The following is a 23,393-nucleotide window of genomic DNA, read 5'->3' on the forward strand; positions in this document are numbered from 1 at the left end:
GACTTTAGCATTCAGGACAGTTGAACCTAAGATTCACGAACAAGTCTGGTACCCTTCCTACCACATGGCGATCACAGGCTAAGCATAATTTAAATGCATTTGCATATACGGTACGTTTAGTGATATCTGCCTGCTGTTTGTATGCTGTGAAAGCTCACATGGGTTAGAAGTCGGGGGCGGGGGTGCAAATGCCAGTTTACCTGGTCGTACTCTCTGCACACACATGCAGCTGTCCACAAATACATTTTTGCAAACCAGATTCGAACAGCTGGAAGAGTTTTTGGCCTTTGGCTTACCTCTTTGCTAACATAGGGCATCATCTCCAATTATTTTGTGGGTCTCCTTATGTCATCTGGTGAGATCTGATTTCAGCCGTCATAAAGGTGAGTTTAATGCAAAGTAAATTAGATTCTTTAATGGGATTTTCTTTACATGAATGAGAAATATAAAATGTAAATATCAAATTATTCTTGATGAATTTTTTATGGGTTTAGCTAACAACCGACTGAATACATCTTAGATAATTAAGTATATTATTACTACCACATCTTTGGATTTTAATTAACTGTTGGGATGTTCTCACTTTGCTGATTTTGTTTTGCTGAGTAAACAAAGAGGGTACCTGGCTGAGGTTCCCACCTGGACCCTTAACACACAGCAGGGGAGGGAATGCTGGGGGCTCGTGTCACTGTCCCCACAAGGACAGGGACCCACTGCCATGAGCAGAGAGGGGACCAGGGAAAGGGACTGGCCACTGACCCCCAAACAAAGGGTCAACATTTCACATGTGTGTGTGCATTTTGTGTCCAATGTGGAGAAACTGGAAAGGGGCAGGAAACAAATTGGAAACTAGGACAAATGAAGAGGGAGAATTTAGGAAGATTGATTTATGATGCCAGAAAAATCAAACTCTAAGGAGAAACGTACTAGCTTTTTCTTAAGCGCTGAATAACATCCCATTGTCTGGATGGACCACAGTTTGTCTACTGAAGGATATCTAGGTTGCTTCCAATTTGGGAATTATGAATAAAACTCCAGTTGACCCTTCAATAACATGGGCGTTGGGGGTGCCGACCCCCTGCACAGTAAAAAACCCACATATTGACTCCCCCAAAATTTAGTGGTCCCTCAGTATCTGCAGGGGATTTGTTTCAGGACCCCCCTGGATACCAAAATCCACAGACGCTCACGTCCCCTGTAAAAATGCACAGTTGGTGCCTGATCACTGCACTGTACACCTGAAGTTGAAGCTGAATAATATTGTATGTCAGCTATAATTTAATATAGATATAGTCACGGGATATGGAGTACAGCACAGGGAATAAGGTCAGTGGAATTGTAATATTAATAGACATATATGATGTCAGAGGGGCAATAGATTGGGGGAGGGGGTTATCTCTTTGTGGGAGTGAAATGTCTAATTATTACATTGTTTTGTACACCTGAAATTAATTTGAAAAATGCACAGTCGGCCCTCTGCACCCGTGGACTCCCAACAGCAGATTGCAAACAGCACAGGTATTTATTGAAAAAAACCCGTGTGGAAGTGGACCTGCCCAGTTCAAACCTGTGCTGTTTAAAGGTCAACCACATGATAAATATCTGTGTCTTCTTCAATTTCTTTTAAAAAACAAAAAACATTTGTATGCAGCCAATTTTTTATATTTTTTTATTAGCACATTTTTCTGAAACAGGGAGTTCTTGCTCTGGGTAGATTTCTGATGTCAGCTGATAACGAATAATTTTCACCTTTCACTCCCCATATTTTTATGGGGTTGTGGTGTGTTTGTAAAGGGTAGTGGCCGTGGATGGTGGCAGAGGACAGGACACTGCACTGGGTTAAAAGCGAGCAGGAGGTAAGATGGTAGAAGAAGAAGAAAACTGACAGCATATAAGACAAAACGTGAGAACTGGCATCCGAGCAGACAGACCTGGCCCACAGATGTGTTGTCAGCCTGCCTGGTATTTAAAAAAACGGAATACTTGCCAGCCTTGAAAAATCAGGAAGTTTCACATAAAAATAAAGAATTTGGCTTTTATTGGAAAAGTGGAAAAATTGCCAACAATGGGCCCAATTCCACGTGACGTCATTTGACTGAGCTGAGACGCTCCCTTTAGCTGGAGAATGAATTTGCTAGTTTGTCACCTGCTACCCAGCCCACCTCGTCGCATCCACTGACACTGAGTTTTCATCTCACAGAGCCGACATCCACGGAGAAGTCATTCTAATGCCACAACTGTAAGCAGTTTCCATTTTCTTAGCGGAATGAGCAGCAGAAGAGAAAGGCAGGATGGGGTACCACGGCCCCAACGAGAAGCATCGTGGCTGCCTTTTCTTGTAGACATAAGAAGCTATGTCTTGGAAGGAGACTGAAGTCAATGGAAAGAGAAGCGATAAGAGCTCAACAAGGTCACAGACAAAACCTTACACGAGGGGGGTCAAGAGTTTTCACAACCAAGACCTATTTTCTGTGGCAACAGGAAAAAGTGACATGTAAACATACTACTCTCTAGTGACATGACAGTTCTTTTCGTTTACTGGAATTGAAGGATCTTTTTCAGTCCAGAATAAATTATATACTCACCCAACCAATTTTTTCTGCTCATTAAGCTGGTATCAAAGCTATGAAAACTGTACAAGCTATAATATGGATTTTCTTATTAACGTCTCTTCCTCCTTAATCGAAAAGGTGTTTTAAAAACCTTCTAAGTAGCTCATTTTATTTTCTCTAGATCATATTAGGTTGGTGCAAAAGTAATTGTGGTTTCTGAAATTATTTTTAACCTTTTAAACTGCAATTACTTTTGCACCAACCTAATGTATGTATATCAGCAAATCGCTAAGGCTGAAAATCTGGAAGTCAGTGTAGAGATTTTCTTTGGGAAGTGTGCAAAGTGCTATCCATTTCTATTTCGCGAACTCTTCAGATTGGGTTTAGAAATGCAGAGGTTTTTCTCCATTTCAGGCCACAGCGTGTGGATGCAAAGGCCCATGTTTGCAGAAGGTAAGCGTGATGGATCGATACTTTAAATGATGACATTTACAAGGGACAAAGTCTAGACCAAACAGCCAGCTTCTCCCTCCCTGGCTTCTGGAATTCTTCATACAGATCACGCTGTCAGCCACCTGAAGTATTACTAAACTAGGTCATGCTCTGATTTGGCAACTAAATGACATTTCCCAGTATTTTTAGGACCACAAATACTAAATTGTAAATGGATTTCTCTCCTGGAATATTGTCCTGTGGTTTTTCATTCTTCTTCACAAAGACAGGAAACAAAAGTTTAATGCAAATCATCCTGATGGGAGCACAGGGCAATGGGAGAAAGGAAAGACATGATACCCTGTAGAATAACGGGAATGGTCAGGACTTCTGAGGAGACTTCCCTGTCGTGGGCAGGGTGTCCCTCCCCCTGCTGGGAAGTCAAGGTGAATGGCTGGGTAGTTTGGAAACAGGAAACGGTTCTGCCTGCTTCCAAAAGCATCACTGAAGACTCAGTGTCACTGCCAGCCACTGAGAGCAGCTTTTCATGATAAAACTTGAAAGAATAGGAAACCTAGGTGCTTCGAGGTAACAAAGTTCCCAGGAACTTATGTCTTAATAGATGAGAAAGGGTGCATTGATCAAATATTTACATACCTGTGACATAAAATTTAAGTCAAATCTATAATTATCCTCTATCGTGATATCACATGTTTGAATTCCTGCAAATCTATTTGCAAAGACGGGCCAAGACTTTTTACATAAAATTGAAATATCTCATAATTCTAAGCATGTTGTTGAGACTAAGAATGCTTGTGGAAGGATCCACATGTGTTGAAATGTTTGCTGAAGGAAATGGCGTCTGTTCACTTGCTGCTGAAACTGTCGTCGACAGCCCCTTCCCCCATCAACTCTGTGATAATGAACTCCTGTTCCGCTCTGCTCTCCACTGACACACCCAGCATCACGGAAGGACGTTGCAGACACTCGTAATGTTACAAAACAGCAAGGGCATTCCTCGTCGCAGGATCTACTGTGCAAGTGAAATGGAAATAACACTGCTGAACTGAATTGAAGACGGAATTCAGAGTCTCATTGTACCGCAGCACAGAAATTACTGAAGGCGCCAGATGAGAACCAAGTAAACTATTTACTGCCACACAATAGACGTAGGAACCAATGCGAACACACGCTGCTTCGTCATTGAAATGCCTGGGGTAATGTTTGTTTTCAGACAAGATCAGTGATTCTAGCGGCCATCTCATCTGCTAAGATCCCATGATGCTGTATGGCAGCTCACTAATCAGTAACAAAATCACCTGAGGGTCTGCCAGCTGCCTGACCCATAGTAGGTGCTTTGTCACGTGTGAGAGTATTGAACGGGTTCTGAACTGTAAATGATAAAAATCCTGTTGACAACATGTGCTTCCGGGGGATACCCTAAATTGCCCCGATGCCCCCGGAGTCTCCCTCGACTGCCGAAAGCACCCGCCTGGTTCAGGCACCGGCAGATGCTTGAAGAATGTCTTCTCAGCACTTACACCTGTCTGCAATTATCACGTCCTTATTAGCTTACTGTCTGTCTTGTCCCCCCCAAGGAGGTACCAACAGGAAGGGAGTGGTGAAGGCAGCCAGCGCGAGGATGACAGCTGTGTCCTCCTGACGTCTCTGCGTGACATGGCCGCCCAGCCTCCTCCTGCTGCCTCTGCTGGCTTTCTTCCATTTATTCCTTCCAAACGGAATCTCCCTCATGTCTGCCCTGCTGGTTGGCCTGGGTGGTGACCAGTGTGGGCGACAGTAATGAGTCCCTTTGCCCAACTGGCTCTTGGTTGGGTTCCCGAGTGGGAAGCAGCAGAGATGGTCTGATGGCGGGGGGCCAGTAACTGGGGCTGTTATCACCTGGTCGTCCCCCTTGCAGGGCTTCCCCCGATGGCTCGAGCCCGCTCACTGCAGGTCTCAGCAGCCGCAAGGTCAGCCTTCTGCTCGCAATGCTCTGTCTCCAGATTCCGGTCATTGCTCCTCTCCTCGCCCTGCTGTCACAGTCAGATGTTCTAACATCTCTGCTATCGTCTTTGTTAAATTCGCTCCAAACTATCCTAATTTGAGTGCACCATCTGTTTTCTCCTGGAACCCTGACTAATCCACTGTCCATTTTCCAAACGTGAGTCTAGGATTTTCCCCATGATTCTGTCAGCCACTCAGTATCTTTTCACCTAAATTCCTTTTCTGTCTCTATCAGGTAAATATTGGTCATTGCCACTGAAAGCCCCAACGGACATAGTGACTGAGCAGGACCACATGAGCAGGACCCTGGCTTATCCTACCTGCACTTATTATGGGGACTGAACTCAGTATATGTTTGTTGAATGACTGAATGAGTGTAGCTAAAGAAACAAGCCTGCTATTTCAAAGTATGTGTCACAATTCCAAGCAGACATATTCTGGGGCTTTCAAAGTTGTCCCCCGGGAAAGTCATCTATTTATTTCATTGCTCAAAATATTCTTGGAAAGTCTTCTTTTGGGATTTACCTTCAGGGTAGAACAGTTCATTATCCGTGTGGACTGCAAGGGGGCAAGCACAATGCCACGAACGCTTCCCAGCACCAGTCCTCACGCCTCTGGCCAAGTTCTGGGACAGACAGCCCTTCTGCAGAGCGAGGAGAAACATGCATGGGCCTCTGAGTGCCCCTTCTTCTTAGACCAAGCGTCCACTCGTGCAGTGAGGGATTCTCTCATTTTTTCTACAGGGCGGTTTATACAGATTGAATGACAGCTGCTGCCTTTCCCCAAGAGTATGTGGAACATGGATGAGCTGGAGCTGGGGCTGCCCCAGAGCAGGGACCGCGACACAAGCCCACCTGTTGGCAGGCTCTGGGCCTCTGGGGGCGGTGCTGGCACGCCCCAGCTCAGGAGGTGGGAGACCAGCGTGGCTACGAACTCCTACCATTTCCACGGGGTGTCCTTGTGCAGAGGACTTGCATTGTACATGAGAGGCCGTTTATGTCAGCAGGTGCGTAAGGTAAAACTGTGTATACCAGAATTGGCTCTGAAATTCTGCTTAATTGCCCATAAATTTCAATTTGCATGGTTTCCCTGCCCAGCAATTCCCACGCACACAACTTTGAAAGTGCAGCACGAGACTAAAGAAATGAGTGAAAAGAAAGCTCCTAGTGGACCCCTGGTCATTGAAACTCTCCTGCCTAAGTAAATCATTAAGTCCCTGGCATGAATGAGGGGTGGATAAATAATTCTAAAGTGTTCCTACTTCTCTGTGGCAGTTCTTCATTTTACCTTATATCAAGCCCTAAGCTGGAAGACACATCACATGTTCTTTTCGAGACTAAATGAGATAGAGTTGCAGCAGGTGGTATTCACGTGTTAAGATCAATGTCTGAGGTGCATACTATGGCTTTCACCTTTCGTCCAGGACACAAGGCTAGACTACATTTCCCAGCATGCCTTGCTGCTGGTGTGGTCATGTGACTAAGACTTGGCCAATGGAATTATGGGTGCTATTCCTGCACCAGGATCTTTAACACTTGCTGCATGTTCTTTACCAACTTGGGCTGGAGCTCAGATGCGATGACTCCTTGGCCATCTGGACAACACGAGGACCTGGAGGACGGCAGAGTTGCAGGGTGGAAGGAAGCTGGGCCCCTGAACCGCTGTGTGATGGGAGGGCCTTGGTAACTTGAACAGTCACCCTGCACTTTTATGCAAAGGAGAAATGCTTCTCTCCCATGGGAGCCGTGGCATTTCGGGGTGTGTTTAGCAGTTTGATCTGCCTAACTCATAACATGTCCGAGTCAGTCACATAGTCGGCACATACTTATTTATCTACGTCTACTTGACCTGTAGTTCACAACCCCGGTGGCTCCTTAGACATGTACGAAACCTTAGCACATCAGAGGACGGTTTAGAAGAACAAGAGGACGAGTCGGGACACAGACAAACTAGCTCAGCCCGATGAGAACAGAGAAGAGTCAGGACACAGGACACGGGGTCTGGTCCAGACGCACAGCATTGCACGTGCGACTTGCTCCTCCCACCTGAGGTGAAGGAGCGCTTTCCTGGATTGGGCGAGGATGAAAGACAGAAGGGGATTTCTGCCCCTCGGGGGCTGCTGGTGACACTGCTGGGAACACGTCTGGTGGTGAAATCAGGCCGACGAGACCACAGGGTGCCTCCTGGAAAGGCTCCATTTCCCCGAGCACTGCCTGCAAACCATTGGAGAGCCCTCAGCTGACGTGGCCAAGATTCCAGGGACAGCGGTGACCTGACTGGGCGACGATTTGAGGACCGTGGCCCACTGCACCCCAAGTCCGAGTACACTGAGCTCGTTGACCACAACCTTCGCAGGACCGCAGAAACAAACAAAGCCAGACTGAGGTTAATCTTTCTGCCAAACCATGAAAAATGGGGCCTTGGAAAAGTAATTAAGTTGACTTACAGCAAAACAAAGAAATAAATATTTCTTGATTTACTGAGCCTGTCCACTGAGATTTATGCCCACAGGAGTCAGACTTGTGACGCTGAGCAAAACAGATACCCCAGGTCTCCCAGCTCGCAGTGAATTTCCTCTGCCAAACGCAGCCTCTTGCCAACGCTGGGTGTCACAATGCAGGGAGGACAGACTCACTCCAAGGACGTGAGGTCCAGCGGGGTCGCTTCTGGTGCTGTCTGGCGGCTGCCCCTTGGTTTTCACTTCTCTTTGTGGGAGGGGAGGGACCTACTGTCATGCAAATTTAGGCTCCAACTAGAGCAGATCGGCATCCAGGGGAGAGTGGATCTGGTCATGCTTCCCATGACAATAAAGAAAGCGAAAGAAAGGCACCTGGGTGAAAAATGAACTTCTACCCAAGCCATCGGGATCCAGAAGCTTCTTTGAAAGGGACTGGGGGTCAGTGGGCAATGGATAAAGCTCAAAACAAACCGCAGTGGGCAGTCTCTCTCTCACAGGGATCAGAGTTGGGGGGTGCTGAATTTCTTGGCTGAAGCTCAGAGGGGCTGATGCAACAAGGTTCTGTTTCCCTCTGGAAGACGTGTACCTACAGAAGGGACCTGAGCACACAGTCCTTCAGCCAGGCATTCTCCCAAGTGGGGGTTTGTGGAAAACCCCCAAGGAAAGAAAGATGTGTGATGAAGGTGGAATCGAAGTCCAGGAGGGCTTGTAAAATGGTGCTGTGCTTCACAGCCTCTCCTGGAAGGCCCGGCAAGTTCAGGGCAGCGTGGAGTTGGTGGCCTTGGTTCCGTTTCCAGCTCTGCTATTTCCTGGATCTGGGACTTTGGCAAATTAATCTCTCTGAGCCTCAGAGCCCTCCGTAATCAAGTGGGAATAAATGAGTATCAAAATCATAGTGTTGCGTGAGGATTAAATGAGATCATGCTTGTACAGAGCTTATCGCAGTGTCTGGCGAATTCACGGACTCAGGGAAGGTCATGTTTTGTGTTTCCTAAGAGGGTCACACCTGTCAAGGCCCAGGGACATTTCTGCAAGTCCAGCTTCATATCTTCATATATGTCAACAGGTGTCTTCAGCAGGCATCGACAACCCAGACTTCCCAGCCTTGAATTCTCACCTCTCACCCTACACTTCCCACGTGCAGTGGTCAGGACTCCTTGGGTTGCAAGCCATAGAAAACCCAACTCAAACTTAATCTAAAAAGGGAACTTATTGTTTCTTGTAACTGATGTGTTTCAGGCCAGGCTTGAGCCAGTGGCTCAAATGGTGTCACCCCTGCAGGGACCTGATTTCTCTCCGTCTCATGATTCTGCTTTCCACAATAGCCAGATTTATAGGATTGCAGGATTCAGTAAGTAAAAACAAAATATACCTAGAATTCAGATAAACAATGAACACATTTTTAGTATAAGTGTGTTTCGAATGTTGTATGGAACATACTTATACTAAAAAATTATTTGTTGTTTATCTGTTATTTTTATCTGGCAATCTATGAATTGTCAATGCCCACTGTCCCACACTGCACCCTCTGAACACATCCCATCTCTGCTCTCCAGGCTCAGCACTCTTGATAGTAAAATACCCACAGTATTTCCAGACTCCACATCTTCAAATGACGCGCTTAGGAGGGAGGGGAGAAAATAAAACAAGGAAGGACACTTCTGTTTTTCAGAAGCACTAGCAAATACCTCCTTTATTTCTCATTGGTTCTGATTGGGTTAAACACCCATTCAGGAACCAGTCACCATGTCGTGGGGATGAAGTCTAATGAGTGACTTCTGTCAATCCAGGACCAGCCTGTGGTTGGGGGTAGAGCCACATGGCTGATAAGGGGAAGGTGGCAGAATTGAAGGACTCTTCCAGAAGGAGGGGGGATGAGTGCTGGGTGCCACATAAAACGTGTCCACTGTATTGAGGAGCTTTTCTCTGATTTGTCACACTTTGTTTTATCGTTTAATTGTCAGCAGGAATCCCAGCTTTGAGGCTCACTGGGAATCCAGGTACCCTTAACAGGCACTTTCACGAGCAGATTGTCCAAGAGCCTCCTGAATGTTTTAGTGCCAAAGGCAAAAACCCACTGCATGGTGCTTGGCACCCTGCCTCACCTGGACAGGTCACCTGTCCACCCTCGACACGCCAAAGGCTCTTAGGAAGAAATGAATTTGAGGTAAACTGAGCTTTCCCATGTCCAATGAGTCAGCTAAGCCTGGCAGCAGAGGCACTTCTACTGGCACCCCCTGGTTTGTGACAACCATTCACTCTTCTCCTGCTGAGGCTACTCGGATTTACACCTGAGGAAGCCCCTTCCCTTCTCAGTCTGGTCTGGGTGAGAGCCCGGGACTCAGGCCGGGACAATCACAGCCGGCCATTCTCATGGGTGCAGGGAGGGTCTGGGGGTGCAGACACGATGAGGCATGAGAAGTTCGCTGGGGTTTCTAGGAAATGCCCCGGATGAGAACCTGAAATCCAGCTACTGGTGGCACCCCCACAGCACGCGCCACGCAGCAGTGAGAGCCCCAAGGGATGGAGAGAAAGCAGAGCCTAGTGACACTGAGCGCCTGGATACAGCCCCTCCTGACGTCGGTTCCCCCGGACTGTCCTATTACACGTTATCTATCTGAGGTGTAGGTTACATCAGCCTTCTGCTGTCCGAGCCAGGGGGTTGGGTTATCTGTCTCCTGCAACTAGGACAGCCCTAACTAAGCGACAACTAAGAGACGACGCAGCCCTCACACCCACTGTTTAAACAGGACACATCTTTTCATGAAACCGGACCCATGTGTTTGAATCACTGATTCTAATCCCTTCTAGCTGTCGGATCCTGAGCGAGTCATTTAAACTCTCTGAGCTTCAGTGCCCTTGTTATAAAGCTGGGCTAGATCCCACTTAATTTACAGGGTCGTTTTAAGGGTTAGATGAGCTCGTCTATGTGAATCAGATCGTAAGTATAAGAAACACAGTCCAAACATTCCATCAAAAGTAGTTATTATGGTCGTCATCGTCATTATTATGGTAATGGCAGCATCCAGCATGCACAGATGTCGGGTGACACTGTTCTGGATCTTTCCTGAAAAGACGGAAAGAGCAGCGTGCACGCCTGTAAGCAGCTAACCCTCAAACCGAGGAGTGCGTCATCCCTAATGTACACTGGCTTCCAGACACCCACTGGGAGAAATCATTGTGGGTGGTGAAGTTATGTGACTGTCCTGAATTAATTCAAAGTGACATCTGCGAGGGGAAGCGTAATGACCAGGGCCATGTGTTCCCTTCTTCCTTGGTGCCAAAAGACAATCATTTCGCTAGTGAGGCATGTAAGACACGCTGTCTGTTTTGCACGCATCATTCGTTGCCTTTCGCATGTCGATTTCGGGTGCCCAAGACGCAGCAAGCACTGCCCCAGGCTCGAATGGCCTTGGACGTGAGTCACCTACTCTCAGAGAACTTACTGTGAGAGAGAAGGACAGGAAGTAAGCAAACGAATACGCCCACCAGATACATTCTGCTAAGAAGTGCTGCCACGTAAATAAACAGGACGTACGATGCTTCTGGAAGCACCTGCACAGAGAGGAGGGGACGGGATGAGCAAGAATGTGTCCTGAGCGGAGTCCAGCCCTGGCTGATTCTCACGGGCTCCTGCCAGGGAAACCACCAGCACGGCTGACCAGCCCTGCCCATCAGCTGGCGCCCGGCTCTGGGCCACGCTCAGGAGGGGCACGCCTCCCAGGTGAGATGGCTGAACACGGGGTGGTTCTCCAGGGCAGGCAGCAATCACAGCTGGGGGCCCAGCTTAGAGCGGGTCTGGTAATGGCTGGCACCCTTGTGCAGGATGGAGAAGAGCCAGGCATGCTCAGATATGAGGAAGTTTGTTCCATGGTGCAGGACAAACCTGTGCAAAGGCCCTGAGGTATGAAGGAGCTTGGCGTGTCAAAAAAAAAAAAAGGATGGCGCCTCGTGAAATGTAGATGAGGTTAGAGGGGGAGGCAGCACCCAGATTACACCCGCCCTGTAGCCTGTGGCAGGAGTTTTTTGTTTTCCATTTCCGTGCAGGGTTTCAAGCGTGGAAGTGACATGGCCTGACTCACATATTTAAGGAGAATGGACAATAGGAGAGCGAAGAAGGAGGCTGCTGCAATGGCCTGGCTGTGACGTGTTAGTGGACTGGAGCAGGACGGTAGCTATGGCGACGGGGAGAAGCAGGTGGATTTGGGAACCGTCAGGGCTGCTGCCATATACCTTGTGATGGTTTGGACGCGCAGGATGAGAGTCAGCGGAGAGCACACGATGGGGCCGCACCCGCTGACCCAAGCAGCAGGTGTAAGGCTGGTGCTGAGACAAAGGGCTGGGGGAAGGCCAGGCGGGCGCACGGGGACCAGGCATGTATTCTGGCCGCATTGAGTTCGAAACGTACTCGATGTCATCACGGAGCTATCAGCCAGGCAGCTGACGGTCAGTGGAGACATTCGGGCTAGAGATTCGGGTTGGGAGTCAAAGCTCAGAAAGCAGAGGTCCTCGTATGGAGGCCGGGGGACCCCACATCTGTGCGGTGGAACCGAGAGGGCCCAGGAGACCAGGTCGTGGTCTCTGAGGGAGGAGAAGAAAAAGTCAGAGAGCACAGGATGCCGAGCAGGGAACGTCAGGGGCTGAAGGCCAAGGGAGGCCCCTCCTGAGAGGCGGAGTGAAGAGAACAGGGCCACCTCTTGACCTCGCACACCAGGCTTCGTGCAGGCTGTGAGAAGGGCTGTTTCCATCCTGTGGCCGGGACATGGCTGGCCGGGAGCACGCAGAGAAGAGAGTGAGGGCTGGCCACCCGGCCCCCAATCCAGGTTTCATGCAGCATCAGAAAGGTGTCTAAACAGTGACCACTGCCCAGCTGTACGTCCTCCAGAGGCTTCTGATCACGCCTGACAATCAAACCCACCTTCTCCAGGTGCTGAGCTAGGGCCCCTGTCTGGCTCCCTGGGCTCATGCGACCCCATTCTTCCTCTTGCTTGTCACACTCCAGCCACACTCGCCGTCTCATTCTTGGAATAGGCCAGTTTGGTTCCTGGTTAGGGTTTTTCACCAGTGTCTCCCTCCTACGATGATGCTGTTTCCTCATCTTTGCATAGCTGGCTCTCTCCTCTTATTCAGATCTCAGTCTGTTCTTCAGAAGAAGCCTCCAGAGGCCCGACGTGGGTCCTTCCTGTCACATCACCTGGTTTATGTTCTCTGTACAGTATTGTTCTGGCGTTTTCTCCCCGCTACCTCCTTTCCCATCCTTCTTGCTGTCCTTCCCCTAGAATGTCAGTTATAGAATAGCAGGGAACGTGCAAACCTCGTACTGTCCCACTTCCCAGGCCTAGCGCAGTGCTGGAATGAGTGAGGGAGGCAGTGAGTGAATGAACTTATTGGATGCGTGACATGTTCGTGGAGACTGTGGCAGATGGAACTTGGAGGTGGCTTATCAGGTCAGGCTGACTGCAACGGGAGGAAAGGCAAACCTGGAGACCTTCTGACCTACAACTGCCCCTAGGGCCCCTGGTCCTGGGTGAGTCAGGATTCGGCCCGAGCTGGACAGGCACGAGGTCCTCAGAGCAGTGACTGGACCTCAGCATTCACGCCATATGTGGTGAACATGACCGAGTAACAGGGCTTCAGTGACTGCCACCTAGTGATGGATGCAGATGTGACCGAGGTCCCCAAAAGGGAAGGTAGTGACTCCATCTGATGAGTGAGTGACTGATGGCAGGAAAACCCAGCGAGCCACTCTGGGAAGCCGCAGGCTGAGGAAAGAAGGGTCTCCCAGGAATCGGATACGCTCTGTCTCTTCAACACCACATTTTGTTAAGTCCTGATTCTGCCACTGGCGCCGGCCTCCTGTATGCACATCTGGTTTTTCTAGTTTTCCCTTTGTTCTTTGCTCATTTTTCCACCAGCAATCATTTATCATCTGCGTCTCTGCCAGAAGGGTAGGTGCTGTCAAGAGCAGGTTCCTTTAACCAAAGCTCAATGCTGCATCGGGACCGGAAACCCAGCCCCTACCGGGCTGGTCTGGTTGCCATAGAAACGCCTAGACCGTAGAGGACCACCGAGTTTCGATTCTCAGAGTGAGAAGTCAAAGATGAGTTCTGGGAAACGAAGGCGTTTGCACAATTTCTTCAGGAACGGACCACACTGTCAGGCGAGATGACATTCGTGGGGCCAGGAACCTCATCGCACGGCCCGTGACCACGACGCCTGCAGACGCAGCTGCTTAAACACCATCAGCATCCAGCCCAGACAAGTCTCCCTCAAGTGACAGAGTGAAACGCAACGGCCCGTGCCCCGGGTTTCCATGGGACCTTTGCAAGTGTGTGGCACCTTCGCAGCCAAGCCCGCAGCGTGCGTGAGTGTGACAGGCTGGGAGCGCAGGGGTGTCTGACGCAGCCACGGCTCGTGTGAAGTCGGAGGACCACGCACCTTTTGTTTCCCTAAACCAGCGGGCTTCTCACGGGTGCTGGGAACAAAAGGCTGAGCTGCTTTCCAACGAGGGCTCATTCTCGGGCGCTGGTCACATGTCCCAACATTAGTGTGTCTCTGGCATCCCTCACAGCTAATTACAGTCACGACGAGGTTGAGCGTGCACGTTAAAAAGGGGTGTTGCTGAGGTCTGGCAGTCGCATCTGTGGGCTCTGCGCCCCGATAGGCCGGGGTACTTTTGCCATCGATGGCGTCCCCATGACAGCTGCCTCCAGCGCGTTGTTAAGAGACAGCACAGCAATAATGCTTGTGTTTTATGACATCACAGACATGCACACTGCTTTTCTTTCTTTTTTTCCCCCGAGTGCATTTTCCCTAAAGCAGTAGCTTTTAAGTAATGTTTATGCAGGTGTTTTGGAAAAAAAAATAGCTCAGGCCGTGTTTTGCTGGGATTGAGTGAAGCTGTCAAAGAAAAGAAAACCAACCCAAACCAGATGAGACCCCGACACCGCTTTCGGAGCCCTGGAGGGGGCTCTTTCAGGGGGTTTACAGGATTGTTATTCCCGGCTCCATAAGACTGGAGCTAACGCAGGAACAGGCCCCTTCCCTGTAACTGCAGACCTCACATCTGTCCTGCGAAAGGAGAGGTCACAGGACAGGTTTTCTTCTGAAAGTGGTGCCGGGTGAGTGCCAGGTAAGAAAACCTCTCAGGGGTGACAGTACCGGGAAGAACGGGGCCCTTTGCTGTCGTAAGTCTGGTCTATGCAGCACCAGGGACGACATCATGGTCTGGGAACTTGCTAGAATTCCAGAGCTCCTCGGTCAGGGTCTTTGTTCTAACCAGACCACCAGGTTCTCTGTACGCATGTGGGGTCCGAGAATCATGTGCTCCGCCAGCCCGGGAACTGGGTCACCCACAAGCCTGGACTGTGGTTCCCCAGGAACTCCCACCAGCCTCATCACGTGAGACCCCTGAAAACATGATTAACTACTAACTCTGAATTTGAAGCTCCACACACTTTAACAATGTGGTCCCATGAGGTTCTTCACAAGTTGGGGGTTTCCTTATAGCGACACACAGTCCTGCCGTTAAGAATATTTGCCTCTGACTCCTAATTCTGGGTTCACGATGTCTTTGATTCACCAGCGCTGGATACGTGGGAAGCACCCTGTACCTGTCACAGTAAAGGAAATGCATTCTCTAATGTGGGTCCCAAAGTTGGGGAAAGAAGAGGAGGTATTTTAAATGGCTGGATTTCCCCTAAAAAATGGGATAACGTATCGCTGAAATACAGTTGTTAAATTACAAGTTGGGTCTATTGAGAGAAGAGCATCGAGCTTCTCACAGAGGTAGAGAACACAGATCACCCCAAATCATGAAGGTTGTACTAACTGGCTGCCACTGGGGCCATGTTATCCTGATCTGTGCAGCCAGCTCTGAAAAGAAGCTGAAAACACAAAATCTGTGCTCCGAAACTTAACCCCGACCTAGAGCTGAGTTACGTGAAAGCAATCATTCCAGATGGACAGCAGGCAGTTCCCACTCCACATACCGGGGACTGGAGAAGGGACAGTCAAGGTCAGAGGGATGTTTGCTCCTGTTCACTCAGCAAACCGCCCCCCAGGTCCCAGGTCCCGTGTGGGTCAGAAAACCAGGCTGGAGGTCAGGGGACGGTCCTGTCCCAGAGACGCGTGAGCCTAACAACCACGGAAGGGATTTTTCAGAATCTGTCCACTTAGGAAAACGAGATCTGACTAACTCACTGATCATTCTCACAGGCGACTTCTCTCTGGATTGTTCCCCACAGATAAAACGCTCGCTGCCCCAGGCACCGTTTCACTGAAGAGCAGCTTTTCTGGGGAACTCCAGCATCAGTACGTGCAGAGCAGGCAATTCTTTTTTCCAGGTAGCAGCCAAGGGCAAAGGGAAATCTATGAGAGGGGCGCTACTTACAAGCCCGCGATTGATGGGATTTGCCGGGTATTTGTGTCCCTTCTTTTGTCAATAGCACGACAATTTGCTGTTTGTGTGGAATTATTCCCTGACCTAAACCCCAGCAAGTTATCAAAATCTGTCGCCCAGAGCATTGAGCAGGAGAGTAGGACATTCATCAGTGCAGGGCACGCAGCCCCTCCACTCAGGTGGCATTTTGTGTCTTCTTTCGGTGCCAGACAAAGGGGGAAGACAAATGAATCACGACCCACTCATACCGATAATTTTCAATGATTACTGAGGGCTCACTGTTTAAAAAGTACAGTCACAGAATCCGCGTCTCCTGGTTGCCTGCAAACTTTCTCAGCATAATGACACTCAATTTGTTTACCTAATGTGCAGCCCCGAGAATTACTGACAAGGCCAACGTGATTTATTGTTCCTACATTATGCAAAGTGCTCTGGGAAGACCATGCCTCATTATGCAAAATGAAAACCATCGCTGTTCCCTTGAACGAGCCTCAGTGTGTCCGTGCCAGCCGCCCTCTGTGACTGGCTGCAGTGTTTGTCAGCGTCCCCCTGCCTCCGATTTCAATGCAAGGCAGGGACTCTAGTCCAGAGTCTTGTGGGAGGAGATGATAATTTGGACGGAAGGCTAGGGGTTTTCCAAAGCCAGCATGAATGGACCAGCACCGAAGGGGCTCAGTAATGAAAAGGCGAACTTCACGGTCTTAGAGCGCGGATGCGAGAGGGAAACTGGGCGTGCGTAGAGGAACAAGCCTGGCTTTCTTGCTCCCTTATGTTTTTCTGGCTGGTGGGATTTGCTCTGGTGTGTCTGTTGGTCTCCTTAAAAGGAGAGACTTATTCTTCTCAGCCTCCAGACCCAACTCGAGAGGCAGCCCTGTCCAAGTGCAGCTTCCGCAGTATTTCAGAATATTTGATATTAAAACGGGTCTGTTTCGTTAGAGATCTACTCCGATTATCACTAGAAATTTCAACATTAAATTTGCCAAGGAAAGGAAAGGCTGGAGTGGAAACTTCCGTAAATTCCGGAATGTCTGTAAAAAGGATTGAAAGATGTCGGCTTTGGCCACCTAGTCATCAACGCTGACTGCAGAGCTGAGAGGCTCATTAAACAGACTGGACGCGGCCCTTCTGAGAGTGAAACCAGGTATTTAAAAGCTACGCTCAGGCATGCTAGCTACAGTTTCCCATTAAACATTTAAAAGGCTGTATTTGGATACTGTAAACAAATTCAGCAGCTAGCATTTTTCTTAATTGCTTGTATAGTGTTTCTCATCCTAATGACATACTATGAACAAATACTGGAGCCCCACAGATGCTTTGAAGCCCCTCCCACTGCCCCCGGTGCCACTCAAGTCAGTAAAGATGAGAAAGCCTGGGACACGCTGACTGAGCAGACGAAGACTTAGGGCTAAGAACTCCCGTCTCCCCACAGCATCTCCTCAAACTCCAGTCTCTAGGCAGAAGGCAAACGCCCGACCTCACCTGAATCCCAGTTCTCCAGTTAACCCCCTCCCCCCTTTGCAATGAGATGATCCAAGACAGAGAGAGACATGCGGGGACTCAGGAACAGGGCCGGGTGCTGGGCAAACAGTGGCTCTTCTTCCTCAAGACAGACCTAAGTCGTAACTGCTCACCCCGTACGTGCCACCTCCCACTGCTCCGAAACTCTCAATAAAATTTAAATGTTTTTTTTCTTAAGCCCTGAGAGCAACCAAGACATCCGTCAGTAGGTGATGGAAAAATAAACTGCGGTCCATTCCAGACAATGGAATATTATTCAGCGCTGAAAAGAAACGAGCTCTCAAGCCACGAAGAGACACGGGGGAAACTTAGATGCGTGTGACAAAGTGAGAGAAGCCAAACCGGAAAGGCTACACACTGTGTGGTTCCAGCATGTGACATTCTGGAAAAGGAGACAATAAAAAGATCAGCGGTTTTCAGGGGCTCAGGGGAGGGAGGCACGGACAGGCAGAGCTCAGAGGGTGTTCAGGGCACTGAAACTACTCTTCATGACACTAGAATGACAGCTATCTGTCGTTATACATTTGTCCAAACCTTGGAATATACAACTACAAGAATGAGCCCTCATGTCTACTACGGACTCTGGGTGACAATGACGTGTCAGTGTAGCTTCATCGGCTATGACAGATGTCCCATCTGGTGGGGGGTGTCTAATGGGGGAGGCTGTGCGTGGGGAGGGACAGGGGGCTATGGGACATCTCTACCTTCCACTCACTTTTGCTGTGAACCTAGAGCTGTTATAAAAAAGAAAGTCATAGTAAGAAAAAAAGTCCCATGAGGTCCAAGCACAGCACGTCTAGCTCATGGGACTGCAACTCGCACTTTTTGATTCAGAGAGAGAAGCCACTACCATCTAATGAGTGTTTAAGAAAGACACCTTTTTAGGATTGTATGTTGCAGGATAACGGTTGGGACCTAAACCCAGTTGCGCAGCCACAAGACAAACATGCACGACTCCAACCGACCTTGGCAAACAACAAAACTTGTGGCAAAGGGCTCCTTTGTCCCTTGCTTCGCTCCCTGGACAGCGTTTTAGGATGAGGACAGAAGTGAGAGAGAGTTCCTGCAGTTCAGGAAACATTTCCAAAAGTGCAAACCTGGAACAGAAGTAGTAACCACGCTTCATGCTGTTGGAAAAAGGGGTCCGAGAATACCCTAATATTGATTTTCTTAACTTGAATTTTTTTTTTTTTTGGATAGAAAAACACAAACCTTAGCAAACCTTTTCACAAGAGATGAAATAATGAACTAGAGCAAATCCCTTAAGGACAAGATTCACTGGGAATCCCACCATCCTGAAAGGTGGGGCTTCTGTCTCCTGACTGACAACTGGAAAATCGTGAACAAATATTCTGTTCGTCCTTCCCCCAAGCTCTGACCATCACAGGACAAGCATCAAAGGGTGACCTCAACTCACCTGTGTGACACGGCTTCCTGAATGACAGGACCTGACATTCCATGGCATCTGACGTTAAGTCCGTTAATAGAGCCTGAATGAATTTTCTCGGTGTTGAAGTGCAAAGTGGGCTAATAAAAGTGACACATTGACTTTTCCAGAGAATAATGCTCAGCTTATGAGGAATGGCAGCGTAAATGAAAATTAGCCTCAAGACAATGTTAATTATGCTTTATCCATTAGTGGGAGGGTAATTGAACCGCTCATTTCACAGGAAAGAAAGCCCCGCTGGCTTCATAAAGGGAAACTATAGTGTTTAATGCTCTAATTAAGACCTAACAATGTAGCTGTATATAGAGGGGAAAAAGGGAAATACACACAGCATATCAGAGATGCAAACTATGAATGCCTCCTTCTTGTAACACCCTCATAATGCCGTATTTGCTTTTTCCAAAACAAAACAACAACAAAAAAGAAAACGGAGTGATTAATTTTGACCACAAACAGACGTTTCCTGAAGTCTCTGACTAAGCCCAAAGCAGACTCCTTACATCGCTGCAGAACTTGAGACGTCAGCTGAGACAGGCTCATGACCTGTCTATTGATGGAAAGGTGCCGACTGCCCAATCGCATGACTCTGACGTTTGTTGATGAACAGGCATTTGTTTTGCAAAATTGGGCATCATATGGCTAGTCTACGTAGGTCGTGAGCTCGCTGAGAACAGAGGATCTCCCTGCTGCCCAAACCGGAAGACCCAGTGCTCACCTGTATCCAGTCACCTTCTGCTCCTGGATAAACAGGACCGGTCAGCTCCTCTGCCCTCTCATGACCCACCATGAGGGCTGGAGGCTAACTGCTCACCCATCGACCAACAACTGCCTTGGCCAATGCGACCGGCCTCCCCAGGGGTCACCTGGGAGTCTGTGCTCTACCCCAAACCACGGCCCATGCCTGACTGGCAGGAGAGACACAAGATCATCCTCCTCCCCCCAAGGGGGCTTTGCTCAGAGACACCGTGAGGCTCCGACAGAGCTCCCGTGGGGTCAGCTGAGGATGGAATTCCGTGACCCCTTTGCCTGGCTTCCAGCCGGGCGATTTATTCCCTTCCTTCTTCCCATCCCGGTTTCTCCTGAGAAGACAAGAAACCTCAACCTGCCGGTAGAAAACCCAACCTGAGACGGAGTCAGAACCAGGATAAGAGTGAGCAAAACCTGAGAGCTCCTGGGGAGGGGGCGGGGGACCCAGAACCCGATGGCATCCGGGCCTGACGTGCAGGAGTAATGGCACCTGCAGGAGAGACTGGACGGTGAGAGCAGAGGAAACACACCCCTCCCCCAGCTCCACCCCAGAGCACAAACTGGGGCTGACACGGGCTCGCAGGACCCCTGGAAGACAGCAGCTCACACACAGAGGCTGCCATAAAATGGTATACACACTCTAAGCAAGGAAAAGCCTGTATTAAAACTGCAATACTCAATATGTACTGATAACAAAAGGTGATTACAAGTCACGTGTATACATTTTTTTGGCACCCCGGTATATAAAAAATACCTGCATGAAAACAAGGTTTGCGACAGACCTGGAGCTTCCTACACCTCCCGGGGGCGTATGCGGTAGGAAGGGCAGGAGCCTGGCTCAGAAGCTGGCACGCGTGCAGGTGCCAGCAGCCCGGGGAGGCCCAGCATCGTCTGGGCTAAGTGGCCACCAGCGACCAGGTGGCAAGAAGGCCTGACCTGGGGCTCGGTGAGCAACCCCTGGACCCTGCGCGTGAGCTGGCGGTGATGAGGTCTCTTGGGATTGATAGTCAACCCCAGAGAAAGTGTGAGTTCAGACTCGGGGCATCTGAAATCGAGGCAGAATGCAGGTGGAAATGGCAATGCCGTGGGCATTAGAAAATCAGGACGCTTTGCATTTCCTGTACACTGAGTCACCTGAGACGATGCACGACGCAGGAGACCTCAAAGCATCTCGGATCGTGTGCTTCGTTGTCTGACACAGCAGAACGCACGAGCCAGGAGAGAAGAAGGAAATGGGCCATGCGCTCCTGGACTGGGGACGCCTCCTCACTGCAGGGCCGCCGAGCGCCCTGGGCAGTCACGACTGGGCTCGATGCTCACAAGTCTGGTCGTCTGTGCCCCAACGTGGGGGTCTCCTGGGCACAGGAGACGCAGAACCCTAGGCTCCCAAGTGTCCTCAGAGGCTCCCTTCACACTAAGTGCCCAAGGGGAACTGTCAGGCAGGGCTGACACCGTAGAGCTGCCATTCATTCATTCATTCATTCATTCATTCATTCATTCAGGCATTCATTCATTCAGGCATCCATCCATTCATCCATTCATTCATTCATTCAGGCATCCATTCATTCATTCATTCAGGCATCCATTCATTCATTCATTCATTTAGGCATCCATTCATTCATTCATTCAGGCATCCATCATTCATTCATTCATTCATTCATTCACTCATTCACGAATCAAACTACGGCTTACTGAGCATCTACTATAAACGAGGCACCCTTCTCAGCTTTGGGCATTTATCAGTGATGTGAAGAGAAAGGAGTCCCTCTCATAGAGACTGTACTCTGGGGAGGAGAAAGACGATCAATGAATATATTAACAATACGATTTCGGACAGTGATGAGTGCTCTGAAATGAGAAACTGTTTCCTATGTGCCAGACCCTCTCCTAAGCGCTTGGCAGGACCCACTCACTCATCACAAAACCCTCCCGGCTGCACGGTATTGTCGTCCTAATGTAACAGAAGCAGAAATCGAGGCACAGAGAGGTAAGAGAGAGGCCCAAGGCCATCGCCAGGAAAGGGTGGAATGTGGACCGCCACCCAGGTGGCTAACACGTCCATGGGACCGTGTGCACTGTTACTAGGCTGGCAGGAAACTGTGGCCACGTCACACCTGCCTCGTGGCCAGCATGAGAGAGGTGACAGAATGCTGGAGTCAGGCAGGGAAGGCTGCTGCAGGGAGCAGACAGGCAGGGGCTCAGGGGCAGCCTCTCCAGGGAGGTGACCTGCAGTCTGCAACCTGGGGTGCGGGGCACAGGAGCAGACAGCGGCCCACTCACAGAACCACGAGAGACAATGAAACACTTGTTGCCTTAAGGCATTCAGCAGAAGCAGTGAAACAGTCCTTAAGGTCAAATGTGTGAGCCGAGGACTCTCTGACCACAACTTCCAACATGCTGGCATTCCGGTTAGAAGAACACGGAGCTCAGTCACCGTCTGGCCCCCCAATTCCTAGGTCTATACCACAAAGAACTGAAAACAGGTGTTCCAACAAATGCGTGCCCACCTATGCTCACTGCAGCACTGTTCACAACAGGTGAAGGCGGAAACGACCCCAGTGTCTGTCAAGTGATGAGCGGATTAACCAGACATGGTCGGTCCACACGGTGGGATGTGACTCGGCCGGAAACAGGAAGGGAGCTGGGACACACGCTCTGACACGGGCGAGCCTTGAAGACACGATGCCGAGTGAAGTGGGCAGACACAAGGCCACGCAGCCCTTTACAGGACATGGGGCGACACAGGAGCCGGTGGCACAGCATTGTGACTACGCTACGGCACTGGGCACTTAAATGGTGAATTTCATGTTATCTGAACTTCATCTCAATAAATTATTTTTAAAAGCAATTGTACTGTCTTCACGCCACTAAGACAAACATCACTGACTGACGATATGGTCTCTTATGCAGGAGGGACTCATGACAATGTCAGATGGGGACCACGATACAGAACCAGAGTGACAGGAAAATCAAACAGAAGCTTCCTTCCCGATTCCAGGAGCTAGAAACCCCCTGCCCCCTGCAGGCCCACCACTGTCGACACCTTACTCGACTAGAGAAAAAGACACAGTAACAAAAGTGGAATAATTGAAATTTCCTTTCATTATTTTCTCAAATAAATTCCTATTTTGATATAGTGCAGCCACTTAGAGTTACATCAAGTAGCCTAAAGTATAGTTGGAAAAAGTAGCTTTTCTCTGCTTCCATCATTATGAAAAGTGTGGTTTCAGACCACCTCCCTCCTCGCTTCCTACTTGGGCAATGCCCCCTCGATTCTCCATCATGTGCCTGTCGGAGACGAAACTCCCAACCTCGATTTTCTTTAGCCAGAGACAGTTGTAGAAACGGTACCACTTCACTAACTACATCTCGCAGCTTCATGTTTCTATGTATTCAGAGAGGATGCTTTAAAAACTATGCTATTAAAGTCTATGATTTTCTTCTTGCTCACAAGAAAGGTTTATTTTAAATAGAAGGCTGTGTTGTGGCAACCCACCCGTGTGCAATTCTGGAGAGAAAGTTTCTGTAGTTTGGGTTCAATTAGGGAGAAAGCGGAACTAAAAATAAGATAACAAGAATCCAAGTTTCAGACACACCAGCTTGCCACAATCCCTTTGGATCATTATACAGAAAAAGCAGCTGGTGACAAATCCAGAAAGAGGACAGAGCCCCAATGTATGTGTGTGCTGCTGTTTCACTTACTGTGTTGCAAGAAAATTTGGAAGACAGCAACACGGCCTCCTTTAAAGCTGTGCTAATCTTCTCAGGGTTCATTTGAGGTGATTTTCAGTGATGACAAGCATGGATAGTCTACCTGGCATGTGACCAAGGGGA

The 23,393-nt window shown here is 49.1% G+C and overlaps 1 protein-coding gene across 1 annotated transcript in view; it reads right to left on the reverse strand.

Moving 5' to 3' along the window:
- Nucleotides 1-23,393, reverse strand: part of TMEM132D (transmembrane protein 132D) — a 412,457-nt gene that overhangs the window by 72,938 nt on the left and 316,126 nt on the right. The gene's annotated exons all lie outside the window — the stretch shown is intronic.

This window comes from Rhinolophus sinicus, linkage group LG16 (genome assembly GCF_036562045.2).
Source record: "Rhinolophus sinicus isolate RSC01 linkage group LG16, ASM3656204v1, whole genome shotgun sequence".
In the NCBI taxonomy this organism is placed as follows: Eukaryota; Metazoa; Chordata; class Mammalia; order Chiroptera; family Rhinolophidae; genus Rhinolophus; species Rhinolophus sinicus.